Source organism: Pristis pectinata, chromosome 13 (genome assembly GCF_009764475.1).
Source record: "Pristis pectinata isolate sPriPec2 chromosome 13, sPriPec2.1.pri, whole genome shotgun sequence".
Classification (NCBI taxonomy): Eukaryota; Metazoa; Chordata; class Chondrichthyes; order Rhinopristiformes; family Pristidae; genus Pristis; species Pristis pectinata.
This window is the reverse complement of record NC_067417.1, coordinates 51067994-51082146: the sequence shown is the minus strand read 5'-3', so window position 1 is coordinate 51082146 and position 14153 is coordinate 51067994.

Below are 14153 nucleotides of genomic sequence, written 5' to 3'. Positions count from 1 at the left end.
GAAAGTTGGAAGCATTGCTGATGTCGGTCACGTTTGGGGCTTTTGCCACCGTTCAATCTACTTCACATTTGAACCAAGCGATCAACAGAGCGGAGACCTTTGCCCAGTCGATGGAAGCTGAAGGAAAACTTGCCTTCGCCCATGATATGGGAATCCGCAAATGGTGTCACTAAATGCTCCCCACTTATATCTGTATTCACCTGTTTTAATCGCTGAAACCTCGATTATAGAGCGCCTGTGGTATATTACCTTGACCACCAAAAGAGTAGTGGACACTTGCTGGAGTTAAGTTGGAAGTATGATGTACTTGACACGTGTGAACCGTGTCGTCCTCGACTGGCTGTGTATCTTCCAAGGAGCTAACAACCTCGGTGAATCCCTTTGTATTTGACGTTTGTTCAGTTCTAGAACCATTCAAGATTTCTGCACCATTTTTATACCAGGAAATCTTGAATTCCTTCTGATAAAAAGGAGCTGTTCTGCAATGGAGTCTCAGAAAGACGTGCCGGGATTCCGATCGTGCGGAAACAATCTTTAGAGGAGCGGTAGGAGCTAAATGGAAAAAAAAAGATAAAAGATAATATCCTTAAAACTTAACAAAAAACTGCACTCTCTCTGTGCCTAGATTTTATAAAATAATACTCAGCAGCTTGGACCATTGCATTTTGTTTTACCATTCTTTTGAAACCCTTACTGGAGAACACAATGAAACTGCACTTTGTGGTAATTGGCTGCCCTCCCCTCCGCTTGCTGGTCGCTCAGCTTTGTGTTCAGTAAAATGAATTACGTTGTGGTCTGAATTATAAGAACTTGTATCTGTTTCCATATCATTAGCTTATTACGATCTAACCTTATGTAATATTGAAAATAACCAGAAGATTGCACATCGCTTCATTCTTCTTCAAAAATTAAAGTTACACATCATTTGGAAGCCCCGCATTCACAATTACCTGCAATCAAACCAAAAATCCCATTGCTCGGATTTCCACATTCCGTATAGGAAATTACGCATCTTTTAAGCAGGTTGCTTCTGCTCGGTTGGAAATCTTCACTCTTGTGCTCACTTGTACTTCTGCATTGAGAAAATTTGCTAAGGAAAATTTTAATTAAGGCAGCGACAAAGTATTTCACGTTTCTAGTTACAACGTCGCTCACCATGTACAATAATTTTCTCTTTAAATCCCCTTCCAACCGTCCCATTCTCATATCTGACTTCACAGTAATACATTCCGTCTTCTGATACAGTCACATTCAGGAACTGAAGGTAGGTGCCACTTGTCAGTCTTCTGAACTCATTCCTGCTGTCTTAGTTCCGAGAGATCTCACTTCTATCTCTCCACCAGGCAATCTTCATTTTTGATGGATCGGCATTGAATCGTATTGGGCATCGGCAAGTAACTTGGGCACCTCTGAGCACCGTGCTCTATACAGCATCTGGAGTCGCCTTACCCAGGTCCACAGGAACTGTCAATAAAGGATGCATACTCGGGTTAAGTGACAATATGATTTCTAACCTGAGCAAAGAGAACACAAGTGAAGAATGAAACTGAAACAAAATAGAAAGCAAATTTTAAGGGACATCATTGTCAAGAACAGCAATCAATTAACAATGGAAAGTAAAGTGTACCTGCGTGCACAATTCCGAGAGAGTACACGCATAAAAGCAATCCGACCCTAGACATATGTCACGAATCAGCAACAAAAGAACCACACTGAGCATGATTCAGTGTTAAAAACTATTTTATTAATCACTACTTATGATAATACGTAAAATAAAAGTAAAAATGTTAGTATGTTAGAATTCAAAAATGTTAAACCTCGAACGTTAACCCCAAAACAAAACTCTTCGTGTGTGTGAGTGTGACAACGTCCAAAACTCCCAGTTCCGGAATGGTTCTTAAAGTTCAGTTCCGCAAGCCATAAGTTGAAACATTGCAAGGGTTTCTTCAACAACCACCGTTGTCAGAAGATAAGACGTAGATGTAGAAAAACAGTGAGAGAGTACATACGGAATCCAAATGTTCCACGATGGGACCCAAACGACACTTCAGTATTTACTCGGCAGTGACTTCCTCACCCCAAAAAAATTCGAATCCTGGTCGTCCACACACAAATACCTGTTTCCTTCAACAGGTCAGCAACAACGTGAACTCCACCCGATTACTTCCAACTTCCATACATGGATTTCAGTGGCAGACACAGTTATTGTTTCTCATCCATCGATAGAGAAAACTAGCAGGCTGGTGTCTCTCTCCCTTCTCTCTCTCTCTCTCCTTCTTCTGACTTCTTCAGCAACGTCATTACGTCCTTTATCTTCTATTGACGTAAGCACGCCCCCCACACACATACACACACACTCTCTATCTGAAAGGGATTTTCACTGAGTCCGTAACACATACCAGCAGTGAAAATTAGGTTCATCTGTTGTTAGTGTAAAAGGAAACGTTGAGATATGTCACGTAACCGCTGTGCATCTCATATAATCTTACGCGTATATCTGAGGTCGTATAACATTTGACTGCTTGCGTCAGGAGGAACAAGTGTCCTGTAGAATAGGGATGAACGTGTGGGTTGAGTAAGTACTAACTGGAAGCAGAAGCATTTGTGAGTCGGTGGGCGCAGCGATACGAAATATAGAGAGCTGAATGGACTCACAAATCCAAATTTTTGCTATTTCCGTACGCCAGAAGTAACGAATATTCCGTCAAACAGGGCCATTAATATCATTATAATGATCGCTTTAATACCTACGCTCCAATTCATTGAACTGTTTTATCAACGGGATATAGGCATATCGTTGAGCGAAATTCAGACACAAGATGCAAATCTTCATTAGAAAACGCAGTTCTGAGAAATAAATATAGTTGGAGTGATTATATTGACTTTCCATTGCATGCATACGCAACGCATATCAGGAATTTAGATGCATTTCCATTTTCTCTTGCTCCCTTCCCTATCATTGCTGTTAGATATAGTCTCTTTACCACTTCATCCTCCTTTCCTGCTACCTGAACTAAGTTTGATTCCAACTTTTCTTAATGTTGGTGAAATGTAATGGAATTGGAGCCCTGGCACTCTTTCCAATGGTGCTATATTAACTGCTGGGTTTTCCTGTTTTTTTTCTAATATTTTATGTTTTTATTTCAGTATTACAGATTCTGCAACGTTTACTTAAACTCTAATGCACAGTCTGGTTTATTTTGTCATTTCCTGAGTGAGTTGCTAACCTTTCTGACGTTTACATGTTACGAGATCTGTGTTTGGTTGCCAAATTAAATCAACTGGAAGTAGCATCGGACGAAAAGGTGTTACCATTCTTCTTCTCGGGTCCTCATTGAAATGTTTCAATTCATTGTGACCCTGAACAATACGTGTTGCACAAGAGGGGACCGAAATGCCAGTCCTCGAAGTTCGTGCAAGATGAGTGTAATCTGACACCCATCGAGTATACTTCCTATAATTTTGCAGCCACTCGCAAGTTTGGCTTGCTTTCTGAATGTTAAGAATGACTGGGTGGCACGCGAATGTGAGATATTAAGTTTTATTTGAGTTTTCTACATTTTAACATAACTGCAGATAAATATTTGCGAATATATTATCAGGTATTGTTTCAAGCCCCAGAAGTTTGGTGTAGATTTATTTTATTTCCAGTGTCAGTAATTCAGCAGTGAACGTTCACAGAGGAATTCTTGCGGATCCCACATTTTATTGAAGTGAGAAATAAATATATTATAAACAGAGACCTGGTGAATTTACACTTTCTATAAGTTGAGTTACATCTCGTCCACTCTCTTTGTTTTATCATTGTATTTGTACGAACTGTTTCCCTGCAATGGAAACGTTAATAAAAATGATAATCACAGTATCTTCATTTGGTAGAATAAAAAAGAACGCCATTCTCCTGCAGGCATACCGAAATTTTGTGCTGAATGAATCTGACTGGATGAAATGTGGAATGTATATCTTTACAATCAGCATAACGTAGCGTACAGTACATATTACTCTTGTAGCTTGACATAATGATTTATAAAGCTGTTCCTGGAAAATAAATAAGAACAACTTTACACGTCAATTGTGAACGGAATCCACATGCAAGAATATCTGAAACTTGTAAGGTGTACCAACCATCTTTTTTTAAACGACAAGGCAGAGAAACGATAATGGAATGGCGCTCCATATTCTTTGCGTGATTCCACATCACTGGATTTTCCGCCGAACTTCTACCAAAGCAATGCATTACAGAAGTGATTGGTCTCAATCCCGTTTTCTGTTTCACCCTTGGACCTCCCGAAACAAATTGCAAAGTTCCATTATTCGCGTTCCAATATCCGTTCTCCCAGCAATAATTACTGGGAAATTACACAGAATTTCAAAAAAAACCTCATTCTTCTACGAACGTATGACAAACATGAAGAAATGATATTCAGTTATCAGTAATAATCAAAACGTGATTCTCTTTGAGGTATTCTGTGCTTCCAGTTAAGCCCACAAACCCTTTCAATGAGTGGCAGTCAGGATTTCAGGCCGAAGTCAGGGACTCACGACGCAGGAAATCCGCTCTGCGGGATGGCGGCAGGGGGTCCCAGACCTGTACGTTCTGACAGCTGCCACAGCTGCTTGACAGCTTCCATGTTGGCTCTGACTCATTTCGCGGGCTTTCTTCAACAACCATACCATGTTTACTGTAACTATCGGCCACGGAAAACAATAATAATCCGTAATTTTAGAAAAAATCGGCATTTATAAATTGGTGTGTGCTGTTCCATCCCAGAGGGGAATTGTCCGATCTCCCTTGGGGTGAAAGCCGGAAACCATTAAATTGCGTGAGTTCTACAGCCCGATAATACTGACGCTGTTCAACTTGATGATTTATTCAGTTGAGCTGTAACCTCATTTATCCTGATACTCCGACGATCTCCCTGAGCCTGACAACGAGATTAAACTAAATATTATTAAAATAAAGGCCCTCACCACACACTGGGACAACTGTGCTGTAAGTTGGCTTTGTATTATGCGTTACAGGCTTTGAAGTCATAAGAGACAAGTTAATTTGAACTGCCATAGCAAGGTGGTTGTGAACGACATGCACAGCTGTTTGTGTTGATGGCAACATGCTTTTGGGAGAATAATGATAGTTTGGATGAACCTTACTGCAGGTCTATGTCGGAAACTTCGAGACACTCTGCACAACTCCGGGTCTTCCAGTACACAGCCAGCAGAATGCGTTGAAAGCGACAAATCAATGTGTCATGAGGAAAATAAAAACTTGTCGTCCCGTCCTGCAGCCACCCGCTGTCGATATAGATCGCCCGTGCTCTCCGTCGACCTGGAATGGATCCGGCAGCAGAAAGGTGCGCGGAATCATACTCGGCACCCAAGGAGCAGTGCACGAAGGAGGTACGTCCTGAACAATGGACAGCCATCATGTATCATATTCCGAGGTTCCGCGCAGAATATATGACAGATCTTAGACAGCTCTCGTTTTAGCAGGTTTTGAACTGTTTTAATTGCTAGAGGCAAGGAGAAGATATTCTGATAGATAGAAAATAAATAATTTTAGAATTAATACAACGTACAAATTCACTTATACATAAGTTGAAGCGTTGGAATAAATTGAAGCAACTTAAACTTACACTTTTCTGCAGGAGTGTCCACCCCCGCCCCCGTCTTCTCTGGTAGATAACAGTACAGCAAAGGAGCAGTTCCTTCGGCCGAACCAATTAAATTGGTCATCAAATGCCCAACTAAACTACACAATGTCCATATCCTTCCATTTACCCCACATTGCTGTGCCATCTTACACCACTATCATATTTCGGCCCCCAGCACAACAAGCGGCATTTCCAGGCAACCATCACATCTCCTTTGAACTTAATCGCTCTCACCTTCAATGCATGCCCTCTGGCTTTAGACATTGCACCCCTGGGAAATAAAACTACTGGCTCTCTACTCTATCTATGCCTGTCATAATCTTATCAACCGCTATCAGATCTCCACTCAGCCTCCGTCGCTCCAAAGAGAGCAACCCAAGTTTGACCAACCCGTCCCACATAGCAGATGCCCTCTTATTCGGGCAGCATCCTGGTAAATCCCTTCAGTAACTTGTCCAAAGCCACAACATCCTTCCATTAATGGGGCTACCAGAACTGAATGCAATACTCCAGGTGCGACCGAAATAAAGTTTTATAAAGCTGCAACATAACTTCCTGACTCTTGAACTCAATGCCTCGACTGATGAAGGCAAGCATGCCATATGCCTTCTTTACCACCCTATCAACGTGTGCAACCACTTTCAGGCAGCAATGAACTTGTATAACAAGATCCCTCTGCTTATCAACACTGTTTGGGTCTTCCCTTTAACAGTGTTCTGTCTCTTTACGTTTAATCTCCCAAGGTGCAGAACATTACATTTGGCTGGATTGGTCTGCACCTGCCATTTCTCCGCCCATATTTGCAGTTAGTCTATATCCTACTGTAAAATTTGTCAGTATCCTACGCTATCCACAGCACCACCGACCTTCGTATCATGTGCACATTTACTAACCCACACATGTACATTTTCATCCAGGTCATTTATATACGTCACAAACAGCAGAGGTCCGAGTACTCATCCCTGAGGAATACCACCAGTTTCAGACCTCCATCTGGAATCGGTCCCATCGACCATTGCCCTCTGTGTTCTGCGGGCAAGCCAGTTCTGAATCCCAACGGCCAATTCATCGTGGATCTCATGCATCTGAATCTTCTGATGGAGGCTCTCATGAGGAACCTGGTCAGAAGCCTTACTAAAAATCCATGTAGATGACATTCAACATTATTTCCTAATTTAAATGAATACACTGTGGTTATGTGTGTAGATTTTAACTGCTGTCTAAACGCTTCGATGGATAGATCTGTGTCAAATCCTGCACTTCCAAACAAATCCGCTGTCTTTATTAATTCCTTTTTAGTTTAATCCGGAATTTTAGATGTTTGGAGATTTCTACACCCATTTGGTAAAGAATTTTCATTCTTTTCTCATGTCTACCATAAATACTCGAGGATTGATTATGTTTTTATTGATGCTGGGCTCGCTCCACTTACTAAGGACTGCAAATACGATGTAATTGCCATTTCTGATCATGCACCATTGAGATTATCAATTAAATTACCAGATCTATCCTTTGATGTCAGACAATGGCGATTTAACCCTTCGCTATTATAAGACTTAGATTTCGTCCAATTTATTAAAGAACAGATTTCAGTTTTCTTTCTAACTAATTTTACTGAAGAAATCTCCAGTGGGATAATATAGGATATTTTCAAAGCATGTATCCGTGTCAAATTATTTCATATTCCGCTGGATTGAAGAAACGAACTAATAATGAAATACGTATATTGGCGGAAAAGATTAAAGAAATCCCCAGTTAAGTTAATTTCTGTTCGGGGTTCGAGTCCCCAGTTAAGTTAATTTTTGTTCGGGGTTCGAGTCCCCAATTAAGTTAACTTCTGTTGGGGTTCGAGTCCCCAGTTTTTTTGTTTGGGATTTTAAGTTGTGAATTTCAAGGTTTTGATCTCTAAGTTCTGAGATCGGTTCTCCGGTACTGCCACCCTGTCTTAGACCGGTTCTTAAGAGGGGAAATCCCCCACGGGAAGGTCAGGAACCTGAAGTGGGTGAAGGAAAGACACCGATCTTATAGGTAATCGCAGCGATTCGTACAGTCCGATCGGGTAGAATACAAAAATGGGACAAACTCTCGATAAGTCTGGGTTCAATACCCCACTATCTAAGTTATGTAAAGACGATCCGAAGAACGAGAGTAACATCCGTAAATTATCAGTATGCCTCAATAAGAAATTGGGAAACGAAATATGGTCATTGGGGGGAAGTTTGGACGTAGGCAAATGCCTAAAGGCAGAAATGGCAATTTGGGAGCGGAATACAGGGGAAAAATGGAAATTATTAATGTCCACTTGGAGAAAAACGGCCGAAGACCTAACAAATAAATCTAAGCACGAGAGTTGGGAACATAATGAGCGCAGAAGGGGAATTAGTGTGCGTGATGAACAGGGAAATCCTAAGAGCTGGGAAGTCCTTAAGTCTCAGTGCGGAGACCACGATTCTGAAAAGAGCAGAAGGGAGTGATGAGAGGTAAATGAGGTGTATAAGGAGAAGAGCATAAATAAAAATAAAAGTATTAAGGATAAAGTGGAGGTACCTACCGACATGTCTGGCGTGCCCCTGTTTTTCCAAAGTAATGATACGGACGAAGAGGAGGAGGATTTGATGGTCCGACCCACAGCCCCTACCTACCACCCCCCCGGTTTCATTGCCGCCCCCATGCGGCTAGCCCGCCAGCCGTCCCGCTCCTACCGCCAGCGACTGCTAGCCAAGTCCCGCCCGCAGGACAAGTCCATGGCCCGATTACGTCCCGAACCAGGATGCGGCTTAGTCGAAGGGAAAGCCCACAGACAGGTGGCTCTAAGGCCACAGACAAACGACGAAGGTTTTTGACAAGGGACGGTGTTTCAATAGATTCTCAGACGGACGCCTACTCTAATTCTACCAGTGATTATGGCGGCCCTACATTTCCCAGCCTACCATCCATGTTGAACGAGTTTAAGGGAGCCAAGGTTAAGAAACAATTCCTCAACAGGAGTGTTCCCAATCCTGATCCAGCCCAAGCCAGCGCAAATCCTACAATCCAAATTTACACCCCTTGAACGCCGCAGGAGATGTGCTTATTCATGAGTCAGGCGCCCAACCGTAAAACCAACACGGAGGATTTCATAGATTATGTGATTGGAACAATTCAGATGTATCAGGCCGCCCCCAATACCTTTTCGGTCTTTGTTGCATGACCCTTACGACTAATGAAGTGGCACAGTGGAAAGAACACCTGGGGAACTATGCTGAGTGGACAGCCTTTCAGGCGGTCGTCCGGCCTCAGGACCAGGTGGCAACTATTAGAACTGCCCTTCGTAAAACCCTCCAACAGACTATTGACATAACTAAAATTTTAGAATGCCGACCGAAACAAGGTGAGGACAGCACAGAATTTTGGGACCGTTTCTGTTCGCTTTGCGGTACCTATGCGGGGTACGATGCCTACAACAGAGGCAATGCCTCCCCCCAGTTTAACGCCCTCCTATTACAATGCATCCCTGCGGGAGTGGCCTCAGCTATCCGCATTAATGTCATGAACTGGCCTGACCACACACAACAAGCCATGAGGAGGGCGCTCGTCCACTTCTGGAGTAACGGGCGCGAGTCGAAAGCCACAGAGGCAAAACAGGAAATGGTGCAGACACCCCCTCGGCCCCAATCTTTCTACTCCGACAATACGGGCTATCAAATGGTGCGGCAATATTGCGTTCCAGAAGGGGTTGACTGGTCCGGTAAAGGATACCCACTGTACCCCAATGACTTAAGAGCCTCAGTGTACGGGCCCTCTTGTGGGCCACCACCACCACCCTCTCGTAATTACCTAGGACCCAGTGGACCCCAAATACCCACACCGACGAGCGCCAGGCCGACGGGATGCTACCTTTGTGGGGCAGCTGACCATTGGCGGAGGGACATCCCCCACTACCGTCATCAGCAGACCAGACCCCCTAGTCGACGACAACCTTTTTCAACCAACAACCCGTTGTCTGCCTGACTAGACGTGGAGAGTAGCGGCTCCATGTAGTCTGCCCTCACCGTTAACCCGGACGATGAACCCATCGTCAATTTCTTAAATGAAGGAAAGCCGATTCCCTTTATGATAGACACGGGAGCAAATACTTCGACACTTGAAGCCCATTGCATTACTCAGCATGATTTTAAACTGTCCACTGCTTCAGTTCCATTGAGCGGACTGGAGGGACAGGAAAGATCCTACCCCTTAAGTGAACCCTTAAACTTAAATTTGAAGATCGGGAATGCCTGATCCAGTTTGCAGTAGCCACAAGCCTGGCGGTTAAACTAGCCGGGAGGGACCTGCTCTGCTCCTTCCAACTCAAAGTACAATGCCTGGATGACGGTATTACCATTATTGGTCCTAAAAACCATAGGATCCTCTGGATTCACCAGCCTCCTCAGTGGTGGACGGTGAACCTCACGAGCAGCGATTTTGACCCACTCTTGGAAACCGCTGACCTGCATGTGACGCTGGTTTACGACCCCACTGGGGCCTCAAGGGAACTAGAAGGGTTGTATGCTCCTCTCCTGGGTAACATGGTGACCGTCACTATTTTAGGGGAAGTAGTGGGAAAGCAGGGGGCAGCACTTCTAGTCCAAGTGCCTCATGAATTGCGGAATCAGTCCGGCTTGATGTCCGCTCACATTACCCTGTCAGTTAACGAGGGACATAGACCAAAAGAACTGGGATTGCACGCGCCCACCTGCTTGAGGTGCAGGCAGACAAAAGCCTTTTCGGGGTTCCTCAGGCTCTGCCAGGGGGGACCCTGACTTATTACCTCGTCCCTTTCTCGGTGACGGGCTGTTTACACCATCACCGGCCCCATCGACTCCCTTCGGATGAACCCACTCCCGATTTAGGGGCCGCATCGAAGTCCGAGGTAGGATAAACCCCAGTCACCCCAGTCCAGATCCGTGTATGACCGGGAACATAACTGCCTTCCGTCCCACAGTATCCCCTTCGGAGAGAGGCAGTCGACGGAATAACTCAGTTAATAGATCCGTTCTGCAAAAAGGACATCCTGGTTCGTTGCCAATCACCTTGTAACACCCCCATTTTACCCGTCCCCAAACCCGGGCGAAGAGAGTGGCGCCTTGGACAAGACCTACGTAAGGTCAACGAGATGGTGGAGCCAATACATCCCGTGGTCCTGAATCCAGCTACCATTCTCAGCAGTATCCCTGCCGACTCTGGCATTTTTACCATTGTGGATTTGCAGCATGCATTTTTCGCAATTACCCTCTCTCCCAACTCGCAGTACCTGTTTGCTTTCACCTTCCAAGGTCAGCAGTACACTTGGACGCGCCTCCCGCAAGGTTTTATACACTGCCCGACTATTCTTTACCAAGTTTTACATAATCAACTCCAAGGGTTGCACCTTTCTGATAAATCTACCATTGTCCAGTATGTAGATGACCTTTAACTAGCAAGCCCCTCGGAGCCCGCCAATATCGCGGACACGAATAGACTACTTAACGCGCTCCACTCTTGGGGATACGTAATACCTCCACGGAAAGTAAAACGAACCCAGCACCAGGTAAAATTTCTGGACACCCTCTTAAGTGCTACAGAGCGGCGGCTCACACCCGAACGAATTACGCCCATCATTGCCACCCCACCGACCACCACCCCAAAGGGTGTGCGCTCCCTATTAGGGTTAGTAAATTCCTGCAGACAGTGGCTACCTAACGTGGCTCTCCTTACTAAGTACCTCACACCATTGGCCTCAAGCCAGTCCGTGGGACCGTTTGATCTTACCAAGGAACAAAGGGAGGCCTTTGATAGCCTCAAACAGGCCCTTGCCAGCGCCCCCGCCCTGGGACTCCCTTTGTATGATCGCCCATTTCAGCTCTTCGTGAATTTCCTAGAGGACTGCGCTATAGCCGTCCTTACTCAAACCCATGGGGATAGGAAAAGACCGGTGGCATACTACTACACTCGGCTGGACCCAGTTGCACGGGGACTTCCACCATGCTCACAAATGCTTCCAGCCATTTATTCCCTAGTAACAGCAGCCTCCAATATAACCCTGCAACAGGCAGTGATGGTTTATTCCTCCCATACCGTAACGGCCCTCTTAACCTCTCACCAGACACAACACCTTACCCAGGCCCGCTTAAACAGATACGACGAAGCACTCCTGAATAACCCACTCCTCACTTTTGTCTACTGTACGACCATTAATCCTGCCACCTTCCTAGAGGCCCCACCTGAGGATCTGGCGGACCAACCTCATGACTGTCTAATGCGTAGCCACTTTTTAACTGCACCCCGCCTGGACCTTTCAGATAAGGCCATACAGTCAGCCGACTTAAACCTGTACATCGACGGTAGTTCCGACATTTCTGAACAGGGCAACCGCCTTAGCGGCTATGCCGTGGTTAACGACTCCCAGAGTGTGGAATCTGCATCTCTGCACCCCAGTCTCTGCCCAAAAAGCAGAACTCTTTGCCCTGACCCGAGCTTGCATTTTAGCCAAGGACAAAGTAGCTAATGTCTTCACTGTCTCCCGCTATGCTTTTGGAGTTGCCCATGATTTTGGCCAATTCTGGGCACACAGGGGATTTCTGACCTCTACAGATAGCCCCATACTTTATGCGGTTTATGTAAAGAACCTCCTCGAAGCCATCCTCCTCCCAAACAAATTGGCCATCATTAAATGCTCCGCCAACCTTTCAGATGCCTCCCTAATAACCCAGGGCAATAACAGGGCAGATACAGAAGCGAAATTGGCAGCACGCCAGGGGTCTAAAACCGTTTCCACTATGGAACAACAAGCAGTTGTTTGCAAGCCAAAGGTAGCAACGCCGGCCGCCCCAGACATGGTCAGTGTGCAGCACTTACAGGGAGACGCCCCTGACTCAAAAAAAGCAAATGTGCAATGCGCACGGGTGTACGCACTCTGCGCTACACGGCCTCTAGGTTACTCCAGTCGGTCAAGTATGTATACCTGATTTATTTGTTACCAATGCTTATTGACTGCCTACATTCTGACACCCACCTTGGCAAGGAGGGAATGAGTAACATTTTACTACGTACCTGTTAGCACGCCGGATTGGAGGAAGCAGCACAAGGCAAAATACGGTCGTGCTTGATATGCCAACAAACCAATGCTGATAAAGGGGTGAAGTGCACCCCAGGCTAAACCCCCTTGCCAGGTGGTCCTTTTGAATGCATACAACTCGACTTTATTGAATTACCGCGTGTACATTGTTACAAGTACTGTCTTATTATTGTTGATGTATTTAGTAGATGTATTGAAGCTTTTCCAACCACCAACAATAAGGCCTCAACAGTGGTAAAATTATTGCTCACAGAGTAAATACTAAAGATTGGGGTACCCCGACGGATAAGTTCTTTCTATGGCCCCCACTTCACAGGGTAAATAAGTAAGGAATATTGCGAGGCATTGCATATCGAACAGCAGTTCCACTGCACCTACCACTGTCAGACAACAGGTGTAGCAGAGAGAGCTAACAGCACCCTTAAGAGTAAACTAACCAAATTAATGTCAGAGACAGGTCTAAACTGGTTGAAGGTTCTCCCCTTAGCATTATACCATATGACAATCACCCCCCCCCCCCCACTATGCCACCGGGCTTTCGGCGGCTGAAATCGTCTATGGGCGTCCGGTAAGAACCCCATGGGATGCCGCCACCCAACCCCCTACACAGATGGAACTTAATATCATGGGGGATGAACTGCAAAGGTATTTCAGGCAACTTACGTCCTCTTTAAAGTTTCTTCATTCGCAGGTGGAGAGTGCCTTTAAACCACATGAAGGGCTGAACACGGAATATCCTGACCTTGAAATCGGAGACTCGGTACTGATACGGGATTGGGAGCGCCCTATACTGGGACCTCGGTGGAAAGGCCCCTTCCAGATACTACTCCAAACACCGACAGCCATGAAAGTAAAAGGCCAGGAACGTTGGATTCATCTGAGAGACTGCAAACGATGGCCACCGGAGGAAAGCTAATACCTTTTAAATTCGGACTCCTCACCTTTACCAGTACTATTGTGTGGGCGTTAGAGGATAATTTGTTTTACAAAATACATATTCAGCTACATGGGAATCGCACCGTTTGTTACCCCTTAGCAGAGTCAGTGGAAGTCATTTTTATAGCCACACGAAGTGAAGCCCCAGGGCCCTCGAAAAAAGTATGAATTTTCAAAAACAAAGTGTGTTGGACAGAAGGGAACTTACAGGAGGGTGCTGCCGGGTAAACACTTGCAAGGAACAGTAACAGTACCTGGTAGTACAGCTCACCACCAGTCCTTCTCCCACTGTTTCACCGGCATAGGGTGGGGTTGTGGGCAAGCAATTGTACAGCCTACGATAGCATGAGCCGCCACTACCTGTACAGAGAGGAATTGCGGGTTTAAAGGGGGATGGTTTAGCTGTAAGTGCGCTGCCACCAGGTGTGCTACGTTACCTGTTGAAGAGCGATGGGTTTGTGGAGAAGAGAACGGGACCCACGTGAGATTGT